Genomic DNA, 12,068 nt, shown 5'->3' with positions numbered 1-12,068 from the left:
ATAAAACTCCCCTCATTCCTGTTTTATGACATGTAGTATTCTGATAATAAAATGATAAACATTTTGTTTGTTCTGAATGGAAGCTCATAAACACAGTCAGGAGAAATGCAATCATCAATAATTCACCTGTTTTCTTTCAGCTTTTTAAGATCTCTTCTAATCTATTTTCCTTAAGTGATGAACTCTTAGGAAAATTGGATCATGTGTCTTTAAAAACACAGAAGTTCAGAGAACAGCAAAAAAGTACAAAAAATGAATTCATTCTGCAAAATAACTTCACTTTTATCCCGAAAAAATGCAGAATGGTAAAACAACTATTTACAAAAGAAAACCTAAACTTGTCATTTTAAAATTCCATTTTATCTTGGAAAATTATCTTCCCTAATTAGGGACCAGCTTTGTTCTTATTTTTATGGTCTAGTCTTTAGTTTATTTGTTGTGAGGAACAAAATAAATCTTTATTGAGAAATGTCTATGTATCACATACTGTGCTAAGATTTCTACAGAGATTTTCCTCATATAATCAACTAGCAACTATATGGAATACTAATTGTTATGTATATTTTACAGATGGGAAATTGAGGCACAGAAAGATTAAGAAACTTTTAAAAAGTTATATAGCTAGTCAGTAGCAAATCAAATTTGTTCTGCTATAATTAGATTCCAGAATCTCTGCTGTTAGCTCTCATGTTACAAAGTTTCTCATCATCTTACCCTCTTTTTTTTTTTAACATCTTTATTGGAGTGTAATTGCTTTATAATGCTTTGTTAGTTTCTGCTGTATAACAAAGTGAATCAGCTATACTTATACACATATCCCCATATCCCCTCCCTTTTGTGTCTCCCTCCTTATCCCACCCCTCTATGTGGTCACAAAGCACGGAGCTGATCTCCCTGTGCTATGTGGCTGCTTCCCACTAGCTAGCTGTTTTACATTTGGTAGTGTATATATGTCAATGCTACTCTCTCACTTCATCCCAGCTTACCGTTCCCCCTCCCTGTGTCCCCAAGTCCATTCTCTACGTCTGCATCTTTATTCCTGTCCTGCCCCTAGGTTCATCAGAACCATTTTTTTTTTTTTTAGATTCTATATATATGTGTTAGAATACGGTATTTGTTTTTCTCTTTCTGACTTACTTCACTCTGTATGACAGACTCTAGGTCCAGCCACCTCACTACAAATACCTCAATTTCGTTTCTTTTTATGGCGACCAATATTCCATTGTATATATGTGCCACATCTTCTTTCTCCATTCATCTGTCGATGGACACTTAAGTCGCTTCCATGTCCTCGCAATTGTCAAGAGTGCTGCAATGAACATTTTGGTACATGACTCTTTTTGAATTATGGTTTTCTCAGGGTATATGCCCAGTAGTAGGATTGCTGGGTCATATGGTAGTTCTATTTTTAGTTTTTTAAGGAACCTCCATACTGTTCTGCATACTGGCTGTATCAGTTTACATTCCCACCAACAGTGCAAGAGGGCTACATTTTCTCCACACCCTCTGCAGCATTTACTGTTTGTAGATTTTTTTTTTTTTTTTTGCAGTACTTGGGCCTCTCACTGTTGTGGCCTCTCCCGTTGCGGAGCACAGGCTCCGGACGCGCAGGCTCAGCAGCCATGGCTCACGGGACCAGCCGCTCTGCGGCATGTGGGATCTTCCAGGACCGGGGCAAGAACCCGTATTCCCTGCATCGGCAGGCGGACTCTCAACCACTGCACCACCAGGGAAGCCCTGTTTGTAGATTTTTTGATGATGGCCATTCTGACTGGTGTGAGGTGATACCTCATTGTAGTTTTGTTTTGTTTTGTTTTTAACATCTTTATTGGAGTATAATCGCTTTACAATGGTGTGTTAGTTTCTGCTTTATAACAAAGTGAATCAGTTATACATATGTCCCCATAACTCTTCCCTCTTACATCTCCCTCCCTCCCACCCTCCCTATCCCACCCCTCTAGGTGGTCACAAAGCACCAAGCTGATCTCCCTGTGCTATGTGGTTACTTCCCACTAGCTATCTATTTTACGTTTGGTAGTGTATGTATGTCTATGCCACTCTCTCACTTTGTCCCAGCTTACCCTTCCCCCTCCCCGTATCCACAAGTCCATTCTCTAGTAGGTCTGCATCTTTATTCCCGTCTTGCTCCTAGGTTCTTCATGACCATTTTTTTTTTCAGATTCCATATATATGTGTTAGCATATGGTATTTGTTTTTCTCTTTCTGACTTACTTCACTCTGTAGGACAGTCTCTAGGTCCATCCACCTCACTACAGATAACTCAGTTTCGTTCCTTTTTATAGCTGAGTAATATTCCATTGTATATGTGCCACATCTTCTTTCTCCATTTATCTGTTGATGGACACTTAGGTTGTTTCCATCTCCGGGCTATTGTAAATGGAGCTGCAATGAATATTTTGGTACATGACTCTTTTTGAATTGTGGTTTTCTCAGGGTATATGCCCAGTAGTGGGATTGCTGGGTCATATGGTAGTTCTATTTTTAGTTTTTTAAGGAACGTCTATACTGTTCTCCTTAGTGGCTGTATCAATTTACATTCTCACCAACAGTGCAGGAGGGTTCCCTTCTCTCCACACCCTCTCCAGCATTTATTGTTTGTAGATTTTTTGATGATGGCCTTTCTAACTGGTGTGAGATGATATCTCATTGTAGTTTTGATTTGCATTTCTCTAATGATTAATGATGTTGAGCATTCTTTCATGTGTTTGTTGGCAGTCTGTGTATCTTCTTTGGAGAAATGTCTTAGGTCTTTTTCCCATTTTTGCATTGGGTTGTTTGTTTTTTGATATTGAGCTACATGAGCTGCTTCTACATTTTAGAGATTAATCCTTTGTCATTTGCTTTGTCAGCAAAAATTTTCTCCCATTCTGAGGGTTGTCTTTCCATCTTGTTTATGGTTTCCTTTGCTGTTCAAAAGCTTTTAAGTTTCATTAGGTTCCATTTGTTTATTTTGGGTTTTGTTTTCATTTCTCTAGGAGGTGGGTCAAAAGGATCTCGCTGTGATGTATGTCATAGAGTGTTCTGCCTATGTTTTCCTCTAAGAGTTTTATAGTGTCTGGCCCTACATTTAGGTCTTTAATCCATTTTGAGTTTACTTTTGTGTATGGAGTTAGGGAGTGTTCTAGATTCATTCTTTTACATGTAGCTGTCCAGTTTTCCCAGCACCACTTATTGAAGAAACTGTCTTTTCTCCACTGTATACTCTTGCCTCCATTCTTAACTATACATCACCATTTTTTCACATCACGTCCATGGATACAAAAAAATAAATGACATTGACACCATCTCTCTTTTATAGATGAGAGAAATGACATAAAGTCACTCCCTCCAAAAACTTCTTTAAGAATGGTAAAAAACAAATAAGCAAACCAAAAAAAAAATGTCTGTGTGTGTGTGTGAAACGAAGTTTTACTCCTCTGGCTTAGTTCATTTTCTCATAACTTTCGAAGTTCATGTAACACTAAACTGTATACAAATTAAAATTAAAGTTCTATAAGAAAGAGGCTTGCACTTGGATTGCTTGTGGTATAGCTTTTCAGAGCCTGGTCTTTAGAGAATAATTGCCCCCTGTTTAAGTTCAAGTTCTCTCACATATAGACTGTGGGCAAGTTATCTAACCAATGTGAGGCCTCTTGTAAGGTAAGGATAATAATGGTATCTGGTTCACTGACTGTTACAAGAATTATCTCCGGTAATACATGGTACAAAGTTTTTGCATAATGCTCTACAGCGTGTATGTGTGCAATAAATATTATCTTTTGCCTTTAAAAGATGGGCTGAAGCAAAATTGGAAGGCAGAAAAAAGATGAAAGATGATTTTGGATGGAAAAGAGGATTTCTCTGTGGAAAATGTTCAGATTCTACATATAAGACATATAGGGAATACAGAGTGAAAAATAAATGGGTATGATTGGAAGTAGTTTAATTAATTCTAGCTTTAAAGCTTCACCTAATGCCACTGCTTTATTCTGTAACGTGTAGATTTACTTTGTAATGACTGATTCTGTAAAACTGGATTATGGTTTTATTTTTGTGAAAGATTCTTTTTGTTTTCCTTACTATTTCTAGTTTTTATCTAATGTTTTAAATTATAGCTTAAATAAAATAGTTTAATTAAAAGACCTTCATAACTCAATGTTTCATCACACTGGATTTCAGGTAAAGTTAGTTACTGGATGTGTGAGTTTTTCCAATCCCATTAAGAAAATAGTAAAAAATAGAATAGCCTTTATACTTGGAACTCTATCAGTAATAAATGAGCCACAAAGTGTCCATAAAAATTAGCTATCCTGATGAGCATTTGTGATTCACATTGTATACTCTGTGGTGAGCCAAGGTATCTATTTCTTAATAATCTTACTAAGGGCTCTGTCAGGACTCTGGCCAACAACTGGCTTGATGTTTGCATTTTGTGTGTGATGTAGTTTTTTCCTTGGTTGACTCTTATGGCCCCACCCTGATGAACCAGTTGTAGCAAGCCTCAGCATTTGTACGTAGAATACATTCTGCCTCTTGCTCACCGAAGTAGCTTTCTGTGTACCTGACACCTGAGGTAACCATCCATAATCCAAATACCTTCAAGAGGTACTTTTAGATTGATACTCCCTGTCTTTCATATGTCTTGTCATATTCTCAGAGAAGTAATGTCATCCTAGCATCAACTATGTATCATGTGAAATAGCACAGAATATTTCCTGGAACATTTCTTAATTGCATTGCTCCTCTACCCAAAATTGTGCTGAAATATTAGGCAATGGCCACAGTGTTAGGGGAAAAATATCTACTGATGTCCCATCAAAAGTTTCCAAATCTCCTCTCATTTGAAAGTGATGAACTCATGGTAGACTGGTTGATTTTTTTCTTTCCCAAATTTATTTCCTTAAGAAGAAATACAAGGTTTCCTAAACTTGTTTTCTTAAAAATCATTCCTATATTTGTAGCCCAGAATCTGTAGAAAGTGTAAGGTTTTCTTGGGGGGTGAGGGTGGGAAAGTCATCATCTTTATGATATTTTTTAAAATCTAAGATGGGTAGTTTGAGAATGATGAAAATGATATAATTTATCTTTTGCTCTTCAATAATTAGCAAGGTCTTTAAGTTGAAATTTTTAATACTTCTCCCAAATTATATCATTCATGTCATTGATGGAAGCGGAATACTTTACATCATAAAATTTTCTAAATTTCTAGAAAGATGAATAAAACAAGAATTCCAGTCAATAGTACCATCAATTATTTAAATACATCACACATACAGAGTGGCAGAGTATTTTGAAGTTTATTTAATTGGATTGTTCTTCAACACGTGAGATCAAAATAAACCATGATATCTATGTATTTGACTTAGTTCATGCTTTGGTAGTTTTCTAGTTGGTTTGTTTTGAAGGTGGAATAATGGTATTTTGTATTACATTTCCTGTAATCAATAAAACTTATTCTTGGCAATTTTATAGGGATTATAAGTTATTTGAAATCAAAAATACAAATAAGGTTGTCTGGAGAGTCAACTATTTATTTTCTAAAGAACTCTAAGAAAATTGGAACCTAAGTATTTCAGTGATTTCAGGGAATAGAAGGAAAGACATAATGAAAGAAGATTTCAACATAAAAACTGAAAGGTAAGAGGTAATTCAAGGATAAAAGAACTTCAGAGACTAAGTCAAAGAAAATCATGAAAAACAGTAGAGTTCAAGAGCAATCAACCCAGAGAAAAGGTTTTGAGCGGACAAAAACTAGGCATGCATGATGCCTTTGCATTGCATTCCATTCATTATAAAGACAATGAATTAATCAAACCATCTCATTATTTCATCACCTAGCTTTGTCTCGTGTCAAGCATGAAAAATGACTGAGAAGAACAAGTTTCAAAAAGAAAGAAAACTTTGAAGAGTATGAACACACGGTGAGTGCTAACTCCCAAAGACCTGGTTTTTCAAGAATCGTACAGGAAAATAAATAATGATGTAGTAGTTAGAAATATGGGTGTGCTTTTGAGGTTCCCACACCCTCCTAAAGAGGGGAAACAAAATGGATGCCTGTGGTTCTATCAGTATTAAATGGTAAGTGTATGTGTAGGTTTGTAGTCACTACAAACCTCACATTCTGGTCTTATGTTTTGATTTTACCGTCAAGCAATAATTTTCTTTCTATAATTTATGTCAATCTGTAATTTAGAACTTTAGATAATTTTATGCCTCCAAATGTCTAAGTTAAAGGGGGCACCATGGTCTTCACTCAAAGAAAGTATAAGGTCTAGATTCCTCACTCTCCTATTTACTGATTACTCACTTTAACTAAATCTCAACTTCAGTGCATTTCAGTTTTGAAATATGTACAATGATAATATCACCTGCCCTACCTTTCCCACAATATAATTGTGAGGATGGAATAAATACATGTGACAAAAGTTTTGTAAGCCCTAAAGTGTAAAACCAATAGAAAGTTTCACCCCTCATGAATGTAGCAGATAGGACTTCACTTCTATCTCTCATTTTAAAGACTTTGTAGTTACATATTTGAGAAGAAAACACTAGGCACTTTTTTTTTTTTTTTTTGCGGTACGCGGGCCTCTCACTGTTGTGGCCTCTCCCGTTGCGGAGCACAGGCTCCGGACACGCAGGCTCAGCGGCCATGGCTCACGGGCCCAGCCGCTCCGCGGCATGTGGGATCTTCCCGGACCGGGGCACGAACCCATGTCCCCTGCATCGGCAGGCGGACTCTCAACCACTGCGCCACCAGGGAAGCCCACTAGCCACTTTTTAATGTCCCTGACTGCACGGTGGTTTTGTCAAGAATCAGGCAGTCAGGAGATAAAATTCCAGGTGATCAATCATATACTTCGTTCGAACAGTAACATGATTATTGGCAAGAAGACAACTTTATCATCTATACTCAAAAATAAGCAAACATTATATATATAAGTATATAATGTATACATAATATAAAGTATACATATTTATAAGTATTTTAAATATTCCACTCAAACCAATAAAGTGGTTTGAAGCACTCTATCTGAGATGTCTTATAAATATAGTGAATTATTAATGTTTCTGGTCTTAGTAAGTACAGTTCTAATGTATTTTTCTAAATAAAATGGCCTTAAATTGAAAAATGACCATGAGTAAACGTACCTTTCTGAATCAATATTTGCCTTATTATTCTTGGAAAAATCTACGCAATGTTGTTCAGCAAAGTGCCAATGAAGCTTCTATGCAGGAATCAGAGTAAGAGGAATATAACGTGATGACTGTGGTCCCCTTTGAGTCAGATTCTATAGCAGAGTCCACTTTCCTAGTGTGTTTAAACTTTTCCAAATGAAATGTTGTCCATTATCACCTGTTCAAAAATATTGAGAAAATTTAAGTTACTGCAATTCAGGAACCTTGACATTGAGTAAATGTTGCACACACAGGCAGACACACACACACACATTTGTATTACAGCAGAACAGAACCAATTCAGTTTTATAATTTAAATGATAAAGCATTGCTATAGGAGGTAAAACATTTCTACTGGGGCTGCAACACCCCTCTCCACACTCCTTGGTTTGCATTTGCTCTTTTGAGGAAAGCTTAAGCTTGTCTCCAGAATCTCAAATATGTGCCTGAGTGTGTCCTACAGGGTGGAATCTGTTGAGTTTCAGTCTTAAACCACAAGGAATCAGCTAGTTAACCATAAATAAACAGTTGCATCATTACCTTCCCACCTGCTCACCCAGGCACAATGCCCTGTAAAGCTTTCTGTTTCAGAGTTCAGAATCATGGGTAGGTAAAGCCTGTTGATTGGCTGGAGATGTACTTTATATCAGCAGTAGCTAGAGCATTAAAGAAACAAAGAGTCTTAATTCAGGTTTACCATGATGAATTGAATTGCCTCCTTACTCAGTTTCAAATAACTCTGCACTGGTCCCATGTAAAGGATTTATTTACTCGGGAACTTATCCAAGTCAGGCAGGTATTAACAGTGCTTCTTTTATCCTCGCTTCTCTCAGTTAGTTTCACCCTTAAAATGTTCCTCTCCACTCTCCTCTACCTCCCAGTCCTGTTTTTAAAAATTATATCCAAATATTTTTTTCCTTACAATGATATTCTTCTAAATCCCATTCTGGTCACTCCAAATTTTGTTAGTTAATAATGTGTCCACAATGGGTTATTAAACAAGAAAGCCATTTTTCATTACTGTCATCATATCATTAATTAACTAAAGAATTTCATTTTAAAATGAAGAAAGGGAGAAAAAAGAATGTTATAATGCAGAAACTGAAACTAGAATTGATTTCACAGATATAAATTTTCCATATCTGTTGCTCAATCACAGGACCTGTGTTGTATTATGTAACAGCCAGTATTGGCTCACCTTTATTCTGTCCAAGCACTGCTAGTAGATTTCCTTTGAGCCTAAAAGAAGATTATCGAGGGCTTCCCTGGTGGCACAGTGGTTGAGAGTCTGCCTGCCAATGCAGGGGACACGGGTTCGAGCCCCAGTCTGGGAAGATCCCACATGCTGCGGAGCAACTAGGCCCGTGAGCCACAGCTGCCGAGCCTGCGTGTCTGGAGCCTGTGCTCCGCAACAAGAGAGGCTGCGATAGTGAGAGGCCCGCGCACGGCAATGAAGAGTGGCTCCAGCTTGCCACAACTAGAGAAAGCCCTCGCACAGAAACGAAGACTCAATACAGCAAAAATAAATTAATTAATTAATAAAAATTCCTATCCCCAACATCTTCTTAAAAAAAAAAAAGAATATTATCGGGGGGCTTCCCTGGTGGCACAGTGGTTGAGAGTCTGGCTGCCGATGCAGGGGACACGGGTTCGTGCCCCGGTCCGGGAAGATCCCACATGCTGCGGAGCGGCTGGGTCCGTGAGCTATGGCCACTGAGCCTGCGCGTCCGGAGCCTGTGCTCCGCAACGGGAGAGGCCACAACAGTGAGAGGCCGCGTACCGCAAAAAAAAAAAAAAAAAAAAAAAAGAATATCGGCTTCCCAGTCATGGAAAGTAAACCAGATTGTTCTATTTGATTCCTTATTATTAAAGAATTCCTCAGACAAATGATCTCATTCTAATATAGAGATATCTCATCATTCATTATTCATTTAACAAGTACTAAGTGCCTACTATGTTTCAGGCACTGTGCTAGGGAATGGAACTAATAAGAAATAAATCAAAGAACTTATAGTCTGTTGGGGGAAATAGATATCAAACACATAACTACATAGAAAACTACACAAGGAACTATATATTCACATCAAATTCATTAAAAAGGAGTTCAGTTCCTCTTAAGTCATAATTAGACTAATTGTTTCCTTCTAATCCTGAAAGGGAATGTATGAAAAACAATTAATCCAAACACCTACTATATTTTGAGCTCTGCTCTATGTGGTAGACAAGAATGTCATTTGTAGTCCTAAACAAACTGACCTGAGTTCAAATATTGTCACTTAATTCACTTTTCCTTTAGGAGAAAAAAATAATCTGAAATTCTGTGAACCTCACCTCATTTTTATCAACAGAAAAATGGAGATGGTAGCAATTTCTAACAGGATCTTTTTAAGGTTTAAATTAAAGAAGCATTAAAAACTCAGTGGATGCTCTAAAGAAGTTTCTAAGACTATGGAACTATTAAGTACTAATGTAAACAAGAATTTGATTACTCAAAGGAATGAATTGGAAAGTTCAGGAGTACATACTGTAGGTTGCAGCTGCACTTTAAAGAATGCAAAGATTTATGGGAAAAAAAGGGAGTGTCTTTACTGGGAACAGGATGAGCAAATGTGCGCAAGTGGGAACAGAGATTATTTGGGAAATGGTAGAGAAATTAGTCTTGTTTGGTTGAGGGTACATGTGAAGCTGAGGACATAAAATGGGAGAGGAAGAGGCAAGCCCTCAGGGTTTAGCTCTTGACTGCAGAGGAGAAGGTAAGAAACAAAATAAAATAAAGCAAACAAAAATAATATTTAGCCATTGCATTATCTTCCCATTTTTAGGTATTTTTAGAGATTAAAGCAGAGATGAAACTCTTACATTTTTACTTTATAAAACATGTTCTGTGTTTTTCTCGAGAAATGATATTGAGGGAAAGAGTTTCTCCCTGAGCCTGTGAACTAAGATTTCATTTGAAGGACAGGTACAGAACCAGGGCAACAACAGGCTCTTAATGAACATGGCAGTTGTTTAAACTTGTCAATTAGAAATATAAATTATTGTATTATTTCACTTCACATAATTTTATATGTATTCTCAGCATTGATGGAATACATATATCAGAATATATATTATATATATATATATATACACACATCTATTTTCTTCCACAGAGTTCTACCTGAAATCATCATTTTCCTTTATAATAGTGCAATTATAATCTCTGAATGTATATGAAAGTAGATCATTACCTTCAGGCATCAAAAAAGCAACATGAAAATATCAACCATTAGGAGAAAAAGAAGATTAAAGATGAGAGATGTTGGTTAATGTTCTCAATAATATATATAAAAAAAGAAAAGCAAGGTGCCAATCTTTATAAAAAGATTGCTTTCTTTTTTTAGTAAAATAAATATTTTTGATTTAGACTTTTTCTTTTAAAGGAAATTTAAATGTTATATTGCACACCAATCTTCCAAGGCTTTGGGCATTTGCTTTCTATTCTCCAGAACCTGAATCAAACATTCTTCTGGAGCTATCAATGACATATACATTATTTAGAGTTATAACTACAAAATGATTTGAATTAGTACCTTTGGGAAATTCACCCTTGACTTAGTGTGTATTCTAAGAACTGATCTGAACCTAAATCTCACATTCCACATGAAAAGTTGTGCTTTTCCTAAGTGCAAAATGGTGGACATTCCTAAGTACTCTTTGTCTCCATCTTTAGAATGAATCTTCTAGAATTTGGGGTAGACTGTAAACCTTAATTGGATACTTCTTGTCCTCCTGACTACAAATGGACCTCTTAGCTAAGCAGTAAACTGGCAGCAATTGGGAGCCTTACAAACCAGTCATGAAATTCCCAACAAAAAACATACTTTTAATAAGCTCTCATTACCTCAAATTTGCTACCTTTGAGGGCTATCCAGTTGACTGTACATCTTATGAAAAGTCATGAAAATTCAGTTCTACTCTTCATCTTATTTCTGTCTATACCTAAATGACAATGCACATCTTATTCAAAGTCAGTCAATCTCTAGCCCAAAGGCTTTTTTATGTTACATTGGAATGGGCTGAGCCAAGAAAGAACATGGCAGTCAACCACGATAAAATGAGAGAATCATATAACGGGACTTTGCAAATAGTGATGTACTGTATAAACTAAAGGCTTGTGATCAGAGTAGCAAAAATGAAAAAACAACAAAAAGATCATGTTGGTGGTTGTACATTGATAAGGACTATATTTTCCCCACCTTCACAATATTTCACTACGATAAAGAATAGATGAAATGAGGTTCTGTGACAATTGTAAAAAGAAAGTAGGCCTTATCTGTTCATGGCAAGTGGTTACAAATTTATAACACATTTGCAAAAACAGCAAATGCATAAATAATTAAACCGATTAACTTTGATGCTACTTATACGGAAAGTAGGATTTGATTGTTTTTTCACATTAAGTCAGTACCAAAGGGAGAATTTATTCTTTGCCTGTTGTTCATGATGGAAGCAATGTACAAAAATTTTCCTTACTTTTTTTTTTTTTTTTTAATGTAAAGATAGAATTTATTAGAGGGAAGGGTTGCTGCCAGAACAGTGGGCCGAATTCCTGGTAGTCTGGGAGAGTCGAGCCTTTCCTTACTTTTAAAATTTCCTATTATCCATAAATCACTGTATAGAATGTAGATGACTTTTTTCCAGCTATACCAAGGGGAAAATAAAGGCAATGCATTGTAGGCTGAAAGTTAAGGATTTTAAACCTTTCCAGGCAATAAAAGTGGAGATACTAAGGAAGACAGTGGATTCCGTCCCTGAAAGAATGTTGCAGACGTTTGTTGCTTGTTCTGAGAAACATTCTTATTGATGTTAAGAATAACCCTACCTTCTTTTGTGTAAAACCAACCAACCAT

General features: G+C 36.4%; 1 long non-coding RNA gene across 2 annotated transcripts in view; it reads left to right on the top strand.

Moving 5' to 3' along the window:
• Window positions 1–12,068, top strand: part of LOC138842726 (uncharacterized) — a 58,315-nt gene that overhangs the window by 44,602 nt on the left and 1,645 nt on the right. For both annotated transcript variants that reach the window (XR_011377537.1, XR_011377536.1), the window contains one exon: window positions 5,839–5,921. This is a non-coding gene — a long non-coding RNA (uncharacterized lncRNA). The remainder of the gene's footprint in view (window positions 1–5,838; window positions 5,922–12,068) is intronic.

The sequence above is a fragment of the Globicephala melas genome, chromosome 6 (genome assembly GCF_963455315.2).
Source record: "Globicephala melas chromosome 6, mGloMel1.2, whole genome shotgun sequence".
Classification (NCBI taxonomy): Eukaryota; Metazoa; Chordata; class Mammalia; order Artiodactyla; family Delphinidae; genus Globicephala; species Globicephala melas.
The sequence above is the reverse complement of the archived record's forward strand: the minus strand, read 5'-3'. Positions and strand labels throughout refer to the sequence as shown.